The sequence below is a fragment of the Talpa occidentalis genome, unplaced genomic scaffold, assembly GCF_014898055.3.
Source record: "Talpa occidentalis isolate TD23 unplaced genomic scaffold, MPIMG_talOcc4v2.1 talOcc4.13, whole genome shotgun sequence".
Classification (NCBI taxonomy): Eukaryota; Metazoa; Chordata; class Mammalia; order Eulipotyphla; family Talpidae; genus Talpa; species Talpa occidentalis.
In genome coordinates, this window is record NW_023601322.1 from 43,692,160 (window position 1) to 43,705,919 (window position 13,760).

General features: G+C 41.9%; 1 pseudogene; it reads left to right on the plus strand.

The window, feature by feature from the left end:
- LOC119242814 (farnesyl pyrophosphate synthase-like) overlaps positions 1-12,481 on the plus strand; it is a 29,827-nt pseudogene extending 17,346 nt beyond the window's left edge.
- The last annotated feature ends 1,279 nt before the right edge of the window (positions 12,482-13,760 follow it).

The following is a 13,760-nucleotide window of genomic DNA, read 5'->3' on the forward strand; positions in this document are numbered from 1 at the left end:
TTGGTATTGTACCATCAAATGCAAAATCTGGCAGCATTTTAATTTTGAGGGAATACTGCAGGTAATAAAATATTCATCAGAAAGGAATATCTGCAAGCAATTCAACCAATTGCTTACTCAAATTACACACCAGCAGGGAAGATTCAGGGAATTTTAAAAAATGATATTAGTTACCCAAATATTTTTGTTTGAAATCTGAACTGCTGAAATTGGGAGCACCTGTTGCCTCTTCCAAGGTTAGAGATTGATGAGAAAATGCCCTACCAGAAAAAGCAAACTTTACACTGTCACTGCAAAGCTGGCCAGACTTTTGGTTTGGAAAGTGCAAGAACAGAGAAACTGGTAAGGAGTCTAAAGAAACCCTTAAAATAATCTAACCCATAGAGACTAGGCTTCTGGATTAATCATTCATTCAAAAATAAAGAAATTTCCACTAGAGTTGCCACATTAGTTCTTTTTTTTTTAAAAGATTTATTTATTTATGCATACAAGAGCTGGGTACAGGCCAGAGATGCTGGGGGTGAGAGGATTCACCAGAGATAGAGTAGGGAGCAGAGAAGTGAGCAGCAGGTGAGACAGGAGAGGTCTGCTGTGCCATATGGGTCACCTCCCCTGCCAGGGATCCAACTCGTGCTGTAGTGGCTGCAGATTGCTTCATAGTGCTGTGTCTTAACCCCTTGCGCCACCAGGGAGACCCCACTACATTTGTTCTGTTCATCAATTCCACTATATAGAGGTATATGTGTGTGTGTGTGGGGGGGGGTGTATGTGAAAGAGAGAGAGAGGTGTGTATGTGTGCGTTTCCTACACCAAGGAGCAATTCCCTGTACACCAGCTGGGTGTCTACATTTCAATGAATTCTGACACTGTCTACTCAGAGATAGTATCAGATCCCATTGGTTAAAGACTCACTCCCACAAGATTGCCCCGACCCCCACCTCAGCTGCCAGCCAAAAGCTCAGGTGCCCATAATCTCCTCCTCAGGTTTGATTAATTTGTTGGAGTGGCACACACAACTCAGAGAAATATTTTACTTACTAGATTGCCAGTTTACTATGAAAAGATGTAACTTAAAAAAAAAAAAAAAAGATGTAACTTAGGAAGAGCCAGATGGAAGAGATATACAGGGCACAGCATGGGGAAAGGGTGCAGAACTTCCAGGCCATCTCTGAGGGCGCACACCACTTTCCCCAAATCTTTGAATATTAAACCCAGAAGCTCTCTGAATCCCCCCCTTTTTTTATGGAGGTTTTATGATATAGGCAAGATTGGTTTAATTATTGACATTGGAGATTGATTCAAACTATAGGTTTTCTTCTCTCCTGGGATTGGGGGGGGTTAAGGATGGGGTTGAGAGGTTGGGAAAAAGGGGGAATGGGGGTGAGAGGTGGTGAAACTGAAAATTTTAACCTTCAAAATCGCATGGTTGGCTCCCCTACCAACTGCTCTCATCTCCTGCTTTTCAAGTCTCCTCATTATCATTAACCCAGTCTTGGGAAAAGATTTGTGAATAACAACACACCCATTTCACCTGTATGACTCTGAGGTGATTTCAGGAACTCTGAGGACAAGAAACTTCAAGACAAGAGACTAGAGATGCTGTCTTTATTCTTAGTACTCAGGAATTTCCAAGGGTTTGGGGACCTGCGAACCAGAAACTATGGAGGAAGACCAGAAATATTTCACCACAATTGCATGGGCGCTATGCTGCCATCTCCAGGAAAGCAGCCCCTTTGTGGTCATTGGCATGTCACTTAAAAAAAATCAGGAACAGGGGCCTCTCTGGTGGCATAAGGGATTAAGTCTCAGCACTATGAAGCCATCTGTAGTCTCTGCAACACCAGTTCAATTCCTGGCAGGGGAGCTCACCCACATGATGCAGCAGACCTCTCCTGTCTCGCCCGCTGCTCCTGTCAACAGTGTTCTTCAGTCAGTCTGCCTGTTCTGCTGGCCACACTGTCTCTGGTGAATCCTCTCACCTCCTGCACCTCAGTTCTTGTATGCATAAATAAATAAATCTTAAAAAAAAATCAGGAACAAAATCACCTGCACACCATGTTTTGTTTTATTGTGTCCATGATGTGACTTCTGCCAGTCTTGCCCACCGAAACCCACATCCTCTTCAACCTCACACTTTCCTTTTAGATTATTGGTTCTTGATCTAAGTGGCAAGTTTGAAATATGTGAAAACATATTTAAATATATAACCCCCCCACTCCCCCCAACCCACCTTAGAGATTCTAATTTAACTATTGTGGGGTGAGACCATAACACTAATATGTTTTAGAATTTCCCTAGGTGATTCTAATGTACAGAAAGCATTGACCTCAAACAAAAATCAATCAGTTATTCTACCAACAAAATGGGTTTATTCAGAAACAATTAATAAATGTAGTTTAGTAAGCATACTTGCAGAGTGAGACACATGTGAACTTCCCCAAAACCAAAGCTCTACACCCCCTTTTATGGCCATTGGAAGAACTGCTGGTAAGAGGGACTCCTTTGTTCCGCTGGTGTGGGCAAGCAACGTCACTTCCTATGAGAGATGCAAGGCATATGTAGTTTACTGACCACACTTGTGTGGGCACTGTCTTTTAAACTGATGACCTCAGTTTAAAAAGGTGTTCAGTAATTTTTTTTTTTAAGATCCATTCATCCATGCATTCAAAAGCTAGGGTACAGGCCAGAGATATGGGGGGTGAGAGGACTCACCAGAGACAGAGTGGGGAACAGAACAGGCAGACTGAAATACACTGTTGAGGGGAGCAGCAGGTGAGACAGGAGAGGTCTGCTGCACCATGTGGGTTGCTCCCTGGCCAACTGGGGATCAGACTCAGAGTCTGCGAGTTGCTTCGTAGTGCGGTGCTTAACCCCTTGCGCCACCAGGGAGGCCCAGGTGTTCAGTATATTTAAGTTGGCAAAAGTCTTGCCTTAAAATTACATCTCTTCTACCAAAGCTTTTCCTCTTCCGCTCCTCCTCTCTGAATCAAATAGATCTCAGGGGCCTCCCCTGGTGCCGCAGGCAGTTGAGTGCAGTGCTGTGAAGCTGTCCGCAGCCTCTGCAGCACGGGTTCGATCCTAGCCAGCCGGCGAGGGTCCCACATGGCACAGTGGACCTCTCCTGTCTCACATACTGCTCCCCTCACATACCTCCCTGGCCAGGGATCAAACTTGTGCTGCAGTGGCTGTGGATGGCTTCACAGTGCTGAGATTTAAACACTTGCACCATCAGGGAAGCCCAAGAAGCTTTTCATTTCATCCTCATAACAACTGTATTTGCTAAATTCTAATATTTTCATCTTACAATTAAAGAATTTGCATTAAAACTGTACCTATTTTATTTCATATGTGCAACAACCCTGTAGGTCGGTGCAGGGGGCCAGCCTGGTGAGGGCCCCGGCTGTGGGACAAGGAGGGGCCTTGAAACTGCAGAGGGAATTCCACCTTTGCCTCAGCTCCTGGAAACAGAGGCCTCCACCCGACACAAACAGGACCTGATAGGGATCAACCAAAATCTGCCAACAAATAAAAAATAACTTTGGTTCCGCATACCCAGTTTCCCGCCTAACCTTTCCTGACCCTATAAAAGGACATCTTGCCCCCACAACGGGTACAACTTCATTGACCCCCGCGGAACATCCGCGAACCTCGCCCCTGAGCGCAATAAATTTCCTGCCTGTAAGAAACAGCCTGGCTTTGCTTTTCTTTATCGCGCCAGTCCTTACAGGGATGGGACTGCCATGATCACTGGAAGAGTAGAATGGGTCCTGAGAAGTCTGCAGCTTTCTCTAGCAGACCTCAGATTAACAGAGCATGTTTGTAGAATATTTTCATGTTAGTGATCACTTTTAAACAACATGTGTGAAATTTGAGTATTGGATTGTGTTTTGTGGTATTTTTTGTTCAGGAAAAAATAACTTTATTTAAATATTAATATTAACATACAATATATTAAAGTACAAATCTCTTAATCTAACGCTTCCTTAGGTTTCTAAACCTAGTTTACAAATTCTATTTTTATAACTCTAACAGTTTTGGCATGTACTTTAAAGAGACCTTTAATTAAAACAGTTCTATTTATAAACATAATAAAATATTCTAGGACCATGACATATACTGCACTTATAAATGTGATATATATTTAACTTCATCAAATAAATGTCTGACAATAAATAAAACATTCCTGAGCACTAATAATCCTTATAAATTTTATATGTTAAATTAAACTTACAACTTGTTGAATGTGAAGTTGTCTTAAATAATTTAGTTTTGGATCTTAATCATATGTGAATCATATGTGAATATGATTAATTAAACTTAATCATATGTGAATCAATTATGCATTGCACATTTTGAATTAGTCTTATAAGGCAGTTACTCTAATACTTCAATTATCTTACAACATGACAAGTATATAGTACAACAAATATGTAGAAATTCCTAATGATAAAAATACAAATACCATGAATTTGATTCTTTCAAATCTTTTTCAGGATTACAAGCTATAATTTTCCTCACGTAATTTTGCCCGTAGTTGCATAATCACCAAATATTTCTGCCAGGATACTTACTGAATTCTTGTTTATGAGGAACTGAGTTCTAGTGCAGTTGCTATGTAGATTCCCTTAACTGCAGAAGAACATGGGTCAAATAGCATATGACCAAGACTTCTGATTCTTGCCTATTCAGCAATCAAAAAAGATAAACTCATGCCATTCGCAGCAACATGGATGGAACTAGAAGGAATTATGCTCAGTGAAATAAGCCAGAAGGAAAAAAGAAAAATAGCAGGAATATAGGGGAAGCAAATAAGACATCAGTGTAAAAAAATAATAACAGTACAATACATAACAAAGCAAAAACGGACAATTATAAATCAGAGACATCCTGCAGGGGAGGAGGAGGGAGAGGGATCTGAGGGAGGGAGGGAGGAGCACAGGGGACTGAGGTGATGGTGCACAGGTGCACTGGTGAAGGAAGCTCTATGGGGACTACACCTGAGGGGGTGGGAGGAAGCAAATATTGTTTAATAATGAGCAATGATGTTAAAAATAAAAAAATTAATATATAAAAAAGAAACAGTCTGCTCTTCCCACATCAATTAGCTGCATTTTGCTTTTTTTTTTTTAAGTTATGTAACTGTATTTTCCATGACACTCCAAAGAACTTTCAATTTGCTTGATTCTGACATTCTTTCTTATTCTTAGGATCTCATAGCTCTTGTGAAGTATTAAAATGATACCCATTTGAATTCTGTCTGACTATTGGCTTTCAACTTCTAAAGTAATGCAGTTGACATGCTTTATGTTACTAAACAAGTTGCCTGAAAATGATGTGATTGGACTCTCCACCCTATGGGGTACTTTTTTCTTAAAGCAAACTTTCTGTGGCGGCCCATGACAGCTTCCTCCAGGTTAGAGAGTAGTCACTTACCCAACTCACAGTGAAGGGATTAGTACCTCATCAGAGTGGTATGAAAATCACTTTAAACTTAAAACATCTGAATAATCAGCAGTCACAGAAACATCTAAATTTAACAGAGCCTTCTGAGCTCCTATTGACCCCACTCTGAGGGAGTTTCCTGTTTGGGCAAAGATTGACCCTTAGCAGACCAGAAGTGCAAATTCAGTTACTATTAGCATCAAAAAGTAGAACAGCACCTTCCATACTTTCCCACTAGGAAGCCACCCGCCTCCCCCTTTGTTAAGTTATTTCTATATCCATAGATATAGGTATATAAACCTTTACTTTTAGCTGTTCAGTAAATTACTCATTGGAAGTACTCCAATGAGCACATGTAAATAAATCTTTTCTTTTCTCTTGTTAATTTCTTTTCTCTGTCTTTTGTCAATTTATTCTCAAGCCCAGGGCCCTTTGAACTTAAGTGGTAAAGGAAAGTTTTCTTTGCAACAGTTTTAGTGGTTAGAATGGGGTGGTTGGAACTCTGCTTGCTCTAGAGACTGTGGCTCAGATCCTAGGACCTCTGATGAAACTGGCAAAGATGAAATTTTAACCAGACTCCTCGTTCTCTGCTTGGGGTCTGGTTGAGTGAGGGTGGAAATGTTATGGAGGCATCTCCATGAAATATACCACTGCAGTCAACCAATGCAATATACCATTGCAGAGCACTGAGTGGGCACCATTTTTCCAGTCCCCACTTCCATTCAGTTGCTTTGGATAACAAGTCCCAGTGTGGCCTGAACCAGACTTGCTGAGTGGAGGGCAGCTGGAAAGGACAAGGTGGATTTATAAAGGGGTGTGTAACAAAGGGGGAAGGAGACAACATGTGGAGGAGAGATATGTAGGGATACTTGGAAGAGATACATGGACGAGTGATAGGTGAGGAGGCTGCTCCTATCCTGATAATTGCAACTGTTACCTTAACGTGGCATATTTAAAAAGTTGAATCTCTCCTTCTAACCCAGCAATCTGGAACCTGCCTAACCCTTTCTTGTGGTTCTCCACCAGAAGGAACCTTAGACTTGTAGCAAGCTTTCAGGTCTGAGCATCCCCACTTGGGGTCAAGACTGTTTGGCTGGGCATTTACCAAGTTCCATCCCTGGCCGGGGATCAAACTGGCCATCCTGGTAGGCCATGCTGTGATAGTGCTGAGATTAAGTCTCCCCTGGGCCACCAGGGAGGTCCCTTCCTCAGTTTTATTTATACGAACAGGTGCTATTTACATAATATTTCAGGAATTATATAAAATTCCTAGAAATTTGTCAGTGCGCTCACTGTCTATTAAATGCTCTAATTCTGCTTGACTGATAGTAGATAATAATATATTATTATCAGCCATAATTCTAGTCATTATTTGGAACATTGTGTGGCACAAAAGCAAAAAAAAATTCCTCATTAAAATGTATTATTTTCATAATGAACTCTTAACAAATTTTTACCTACAGCCACTTAATGTCTTTTGTCATCTTCAAATGGTTATTGTTTCACTCTTATGCTATTTGAAAGCCTTGGCATCAGTTATAGGCCAGGATGTTTATTTTCAACAAAAGGAGACTAGAGGCGCTCCCTCCCTGGTGGTGCAAGGGGTTAAGCATCAGCAATATGAAGCAAGCCTCAGCTACTGCAGCACAAGTTCGATCCTTGGCCAGGCCATGGACGTGACCCACATGGTGCAGCAGACCTCTCCTGTCTCACCCGCTGCTCCTCTCAGCAGTGTGTTTCAGTCAATCTGCCTGTTCTGCTCCCCACTCTGTCTCTGGTGAATCCTCTCACCCCCAGAACCTCTGGCTGTGTATGCCCAACTCTTGTATGCAAAAATAAATAAAATAAATCTTCCCCAAAAATGAGGTGGAGAGGGAATTTGCTCAGAGATCAATGAGAAGGTCTATACCAGAGACTCTAATGCACAGGCTTTCTGACTGCATTGCCAAATAACTTTGAGATCACACCACTAACCTGAATAAAGATTGCCAGCGCTCTATTATAGAAGGTGATGAGTTTATAAAACCACCAAGCCAAGATCAAGCAGAACAAGAAACAATTATATAGGACTAAATGAAGTGAGGAAGGATAATTAAGACTTTTGTTTGGGGTGTTGCTGTTTCTTTAAGGTGATATTTTCTGGATTTAAGGAATTCATTTTTCTTTTCTCTTAAGTTATCTATAACTCATAATTTATATGCTCATAAACACAAATGAAACATTTATCTTTTTTCTGCCTGATTCCTTCCAGAATTCAGGAAGTTTTATTTCATATTCTTATTTCATGGAAATAGGATTACTTGTATAAGTTCACTAAGAATCGTTCCTGCATAGAGGTCTCCCTGGTGGCACAGGGGTTAAAAGACAGTGCTCTCAAGCTATCTGTAACCACTGCAGCATGAGTTCAATCGCTGGTCAGGGAGCAACCCACATGACAGAGCAGACCTCTCCTGTCTGGCCAGCTGCTCCCCTCAGCAGTGCATTCCAGTAGATATGCCTCTTCTGCTCCCCACTCTCCTTGGTAATCCTCTCACCACCTCCTCACCTCTGGCTTATGCCCCAGTTCTTGTATGCATAAATAAATAAATCTTAAAAAAAAAATCTTTCCTGCATAAAAGGTTATAAATGGAAACTTTGGTTATATAACCAAGACTTTGATTGGAATGTCTTCTTTGAGAATGATGTGCATTGAATCAGATATGACCAGAGAATGTTAAGAAACTAAGATGATGTTTTGGAGCCAACACTTACAAATCCTTTTTAGAAAAACCAGCTTGGCTTATAGGGTTCCCAGTCTTACAAATTTATAAGGAAAGTTACTTCCTGGTAGGTCCAGGAAGCTTTGGATATTTTGTGAACCTCAAGAAGAGAGAATTCAGCCAAATCTATAAGTACTGTAGGCAAAGAATGTGTTGAGTTCTTGGCATTCTCCCCTTGAGCAGCTTTTATTTTTTAAATTTTTTTAAAGATATATTTATTTATGCATACAAGAACTGGGGTGAAGGCTAACAGTGCGGGAGGTGAGAGGATTCACAGACAGAGTAGGGGAGCAGAACAGGCGGATCTACTGAAATACACTGCTGCAGGGAGCCGTGGGCGAGACAGGAAAGGTCTGCTGCACTATGTGAGTTAGCTCCCTGGCCAGGGATTGAACTCATGCTGCAGTGGCTGGTGATAGCTTGATAGCACTGTATCCTTAACCCCCACACCACCAGGGAGGCCCCCTTGAGCAGCTTTTAAAAGCCCAACCTGAGATTCATTTTAGGTGCCAGCCAAGTAAACTTAAATAAGAGTATGTGGTCAATTACCATTTTTACTACATTTATGTATATAATTAGACCAACCTTAACAAAATTAGATTTATTTCCTTTTTTAAAGATTTATTTATTTATACAAGAACTGGTGTACAGGCCAGAGGCACAGGAGTGTGAGAAGACTCACCAGAGGCAGAGTGGGGAGCAGAACAGGCAGATGGACTGAAAACACTGCTGAGGGGAGCAGCGGGTGAGACAGGAGAGGTCTGCTGTGCCATGTGGGTGTCTCCCTGGCCGCAGAGAATCAAACCCGTGCTGCAGAGGCTGCAGACAGCTTCACAGCACTGGGCTCAACCCACTGACTCAACCCGCTGCGCCACCGGGGAGGCCCCGGATTAGATTTATTTTACAAACAAAAATAATCTTCATCTTTGATCTAAAGGGGGATTACTAGAAATATATTTTTTTGTTTCAATGGAAACACGAGATTGCCTTTTAGGTTTTATTATCTTCGCTTGAGATTTTGCACTCTGCTTGTATCCCCTCCCTGGAACATTCTGTCAGTCATTGCTAAATTCTCAATTTTTTAATTTCCTTCAGAATCAGGCTATAACCTTCTAAATTAAAATCTCCAAATTTTCTTTCACTGTCCTGATTTGACATGACCTAAAAATTAAAAGTTGACTGCCCAGATCCTTATTGGTATTCCAGTTTGCCTTACAGCTGCCCTGTCCCTCAGAGTCCTGAAAGCTGACACTGAATGACCTGATGTAAACTTGAAAGTACTCATCACCACAATAATTTGGGCTGTGGTTTCCATGTGCTACCTTGGGAAATAATCATGACTGGATTCTGATATTTATAGTCTCAGAAAAAAAAAATTGACCTGTCACCCAGGAAAGCACCAGGTTGTCATTGTATCCCTATTCCACCATGTAAAGGTGCTTTGGCTATCTGCATTTTGGACACAGAAAGTGGTTTATAGCCTATTCCAAACATTTATCTTTATTTTTATTTCTGTTTTCATAGACTGGCCTTTATTAAATGCTCAGGGCTGGTAGATTAGTTCAACAAAATATGAGGCAATGTGTTTAAATTTGTTATTTTCTACTTGGTCATCTATTGCATGTTTTTTCCCTTTGCAACCTCTTAGCTCACAACTTCTAATCAGAATCTTCTCTCCACAGCAATCAGGCAATCAGGGTAGCTCCTTGTTTGTTAACATTCCTATGGAAAGGAAAGGTATCAACCCCCCCTCCTTACCCCCAACTCCACATGCCTTTCACATCTCATTTCCTGCCTTCCTTCTTCTCCATCTTGCATCATCCCCTGGATCTCTTTGTTGTTCTTCTTCTCTGTCTTGCATCATCAAGCCTGCCAAACAAACCCCTGCCTCAGGGCCTTTGCACTAACTGTTCCCACTGCTTGGGATCTGCTTCCCTCAGACATGCCAGGACTTAGTCCCTGGCATTCTCCAACTCTTTACTCCGATGCTCAAAGTTCACCTTATTTAAAAAAAAAACAAAACTTCACTTATATTAAAAAAAGTCATACTTATATAAAAAAATCCCTGTGGCAAGTTGGATCATCTGGAAGTAGAAACTGAGACATAGTTTGAGTTATAGGATGTTCATCAGGTTTCGGCATTTGTGAAAGGAAGAAATGGAAGAGGCAGAATTGGGCAGAGGGAGAAGTTGAATTGAGACACATCCATGAAAAATCATTGGCCAAATTGACAGGGAAATTTTTAGCATAATTTTCCTGTATTGACTGAAATGATCCCAAACTTATACCCCCATGGATCTCAGCTATTGGCTATGGGCCACCCTGAGAATGGTGTGACCTTGAGAAAAACAGAGGGACTGCAGCTGAGACTGACCTTGAAGGAGCTGACAACTGGAGGCTGCAACTGAGTAGTCCCCACTGTAGAGCAGCAAGTTCTTTTTTGAAGGCGCATGGGGGTGGGGGGGTGTCTCTGCTTCCACTACCCATCCTCTGTTGTAATGAAGTTCCATGAGGGTAGAGGCTCATTCTCTAATATTACTGATAGATCAGCAACACTTAGAACTCCCTGGTGGCTAAAGGGGTTAAGTCGCAGCACTGTGAAGTTATCTTCAGCCGCTGCTGCACGAGTTTAATCCCCAGCCGGGGAGGTGACCCACATGGCACAGCAGACCTCTCCTCACTCGCCTGCTGCTCCCCTCAGCAGTGTATTTCAGTACATCTGCCTGTTCTTCCCTCTACTCTCTGGTGAGTCTTCTTACCCACCACACATCTGGCCTGTACCCCAGTTCTTGTCTGTATAAATAAATAAATCTTTTAAAAAAATACAAAAAGAAGAACACTACTCACAGGAAGGCTCAGTATGTGTCAAATGATTGAATGAATAAAAGAAATTACTAGATTGGAGGCTTTCTTAAGATTTTGCATGAAATGCTTTAAAAATTTATACCAATGAATAATAGAACTCTTTCAATCTTGCATCATGAAAATGTTGTAATTGGTTTTCCACATACCTGTTATGATATGGAACCAAAGAATAACAGAGTGATGATGCATCTAACAACCAAAAAAAGAAACATTTTCTGTCTTCTCTACAGTTAGATTTTTTTTTTTAAAGATTTATTTATTTATGCATACAAGAACTGGGGTACAGGTCAGAGGTGCAGGTGAGAGGGCATGAGAGGATTCACCAGAGACAGAGCAGGGATCATAACAGGCAGATTGACCAAAGTACACTGGTGAGGGAAGCAACAGGCAAGTCAGGAGAGGTCTGCTGTGCCGTGTGGGTTGCTCCCTGGCTGGCCGGGGATCGAACTTGTGCTGCAGAGGCTGAGGATTGCTTCATAGGTTGCGTCTTAACCCTTGTGTCACCAGGGAGGCCTCTTCAGTTAGATTTTTAGAGAATAGCTTAGTCTGCTTGGGCTTCCATAACAAAATACCATGGGCGGGTGTCTTAAATAACCCACATTTAATTTTTACAGTTCTGGAGGTTAAAAGTCCAAGATTAGGGTGCTGACTTATTCAGGTACTGGGGAGAGCACTCTTTCTGGCTTACAAATGGTTATCTTCTTCCTATGACTTCATAAAGTTTTTCCTTAGTGTATACATGTGGAACAGGGGAAGAGGCAGGGAGAGTAACATCTTATAAGGCCACTATTCCCATCATGAGGATCTCACTGTCATGAACTTATTTAACCCTAATGCTTCCTAAAGGTCCCACCTCCAAATATTATCACATCTAGGGTTAGCGCTCCAACACATGAGTGGGGCTGGGGTACATGCACTTAGTCCATAAGAGAAGGGCTGTGGGAACTTGTACCAGAGTGCTGGACAGGGGTGTGAAGACCCAGCTCTTTAGTTTCTGATTTGTTGTCAAATGACAGTCTTTGAACAGATCACAGCTTTCTTGCATCTCGGTTACTTCCCAGGAAAATAAATGAGTTGATAAAGATAATTTCCATGATTTCTAACAGCTGTACCATCCTGTAGTTTCCTTTATTCAGACCCTTGAACTATATACATTTTTGTGAAATTTGCCCAGTTTATATATTTTGTTGCAGAATAAAAAACTACAGGTCTGTTTCATGAATGTGAGTAATGAGCACCATGAGGAAGGGGTTGAAAGAGATAGAAGGCGAAACTGCATCAGCAAGGCTGACAGCAGCATCTGTGCGGAAAAGCTATTCCGAGAGAGCATGAGTCACAGCCAGGCCTTCTCGAAGGCCAAGCACAATCCAGGACAGTGGGACCTGATGAGCACATCTGAAGCTAGATCTGCATAGAGAGAGATGGTCATCAGAAGTATCAGGAATGGAAGAGAACCAGTTGGTACCATTATTTGTTTATAGCCTGCTTTTATCTCTCCCTGAGCCCTTCCCCCCCATTATAGTCTCTGAGAATACTGACTGGTACAGAGTAGGCACCATTTTATTTATTTATTTTTTATTTTTTAAAGATTTATTTATTCAAGCACTGGGTATAATCAGAAGCGAGGGAGGGTGAGAGAATTCACCAGAGCCAGAGAAGGGAACAGAACAGGCAGACCGACGAAATACACTGCTAAGGGGAGCAGTAGGCGAGACAGGAGAGGTCAGCCACACCATATGGGACCCTCTCCAGTGACCAGGGATGGAACAAGCGCTGCAGAGGCCGCGGGCAGCCTCACAGCCCAGCGCTCAACCGCTGCGCCACCAGGGGAGGACTGGCACCGTTTTATTGAGACATCAGAGTCTCAATAAAAGCAAAGTTCATACATTATTTGTAAAGTAATCACTGTAAGAAACACTTTTTTTTACATTGAACAAAGTACTCATTCTCTCTCTCTCTCTCTTCCCATCTACCCATCATCAAAACACGTTTCATGAATAAATATTACTCTTCTATTTACATTTTTAAAATTTTCTTACATCGTTGCTCATTTTTGTACAGTAATTCATTTCTCCCCTCAGATTATTTACATTTTCATCTGTTATTTCCCTTTTTTATTTTTTTTTAAAGATTTATTTATTTATTTATACAAGAACCAGGGTACAGGCCAGATGCGTGAGAGGGTGAGAGGATGCACCAGAGACAGAGCGGGGAACAGAACAGGTAGACTGACGAAATACACTGCTGAGGAGAGCAGTGGGTGAGACAGGAGAGGTCTGCTCGCCATGTCGGACCCTCACCTGTCGGCTGGGATTGAACCGGAGCTGCAGAGGAGCGGACAGCTGCACAGCGCTGCGCTCAACTGCCTGTGCCCCCAGGGGAGGCCATATTTCCCTTTTTTAAAAAAATTTTTTAATATATTTTTTACATCATTTTTCATTTTTACACAATGTATGCATTTTCTTCTTGGTTATAGTCCCCAAACAATTCCCACCCCCTATTTCCCATTTTTTTAAAGATTTATTTATTTATGCATACAAGAGCTGGGGTGTAGGCCAGAGGTGCAGGGGGTGAGAGGATTTATCAGAGACAGAGTGGGGAGCAGAACAGGCAGACTGACTGAAATACACTGCTGAGGGGAGCAGCGGGCAAGGCAGGAGAGGTCTGCTGTGCCATGTGGGTCACCTCCCTGGC